General features: G+C 42.7%; 1 protein-coding gene across 1 annotated transcript in view; it reads right to left on the reverse strand.

Moving 5' to 3' along the window:
* The window catches only part of LOC109465281 (oxidoreductase HTATIP2-like), an 8,958-nt gene that overhangs the window by 448 nt on the left and 8,248 nt on the right, over nucleotides 1-262 (reverse strand). The gene's annotated exons all lie outside the window — the stretch shown is intronic.

A 262-nucleotide genomic window follows, 5' to 3' on the forward strand; every position in this document is an offset into this window, starting at 1 on the left:
AGTGCATATTACACAATCAATTCACAGTAAGTAAACATCATAAAATTCACGAGTTGCACATTCCCAGGATCCTTTGCGCCCAGGGTAGGTCACGTGGGCGCAAAGGATCCTGGGAATGTGCAACTCGTGAATGGACAAACTAGGTCAAAGGCAGACTGCATGTCTAGTAGAGTTAAGAATTAGCAAAATTCTAATATCCACCTACCAACATGTTGTACTTTTCCCCTTCATACTTGTCAAGTTTCCTTCGACCAATCAGGAC

Source organism: Branchiostoma belcheri, unplaced genomic scaffold, assembly GCF_001625305.1.
Source record: "Branchiostoma belcheri isolate BF01 breed outbred unplaced genomic scaffold, Haploidv18h27 scaffold15, whole genome shotgun sequence".
Taxonomy (NCBI): Eukaryota; Metazoa; Chordata; class Leptocardii; order Amphioxiformes; family Branchiostomatidae; genus Branchiostoma; species Branchiostoma belcheri.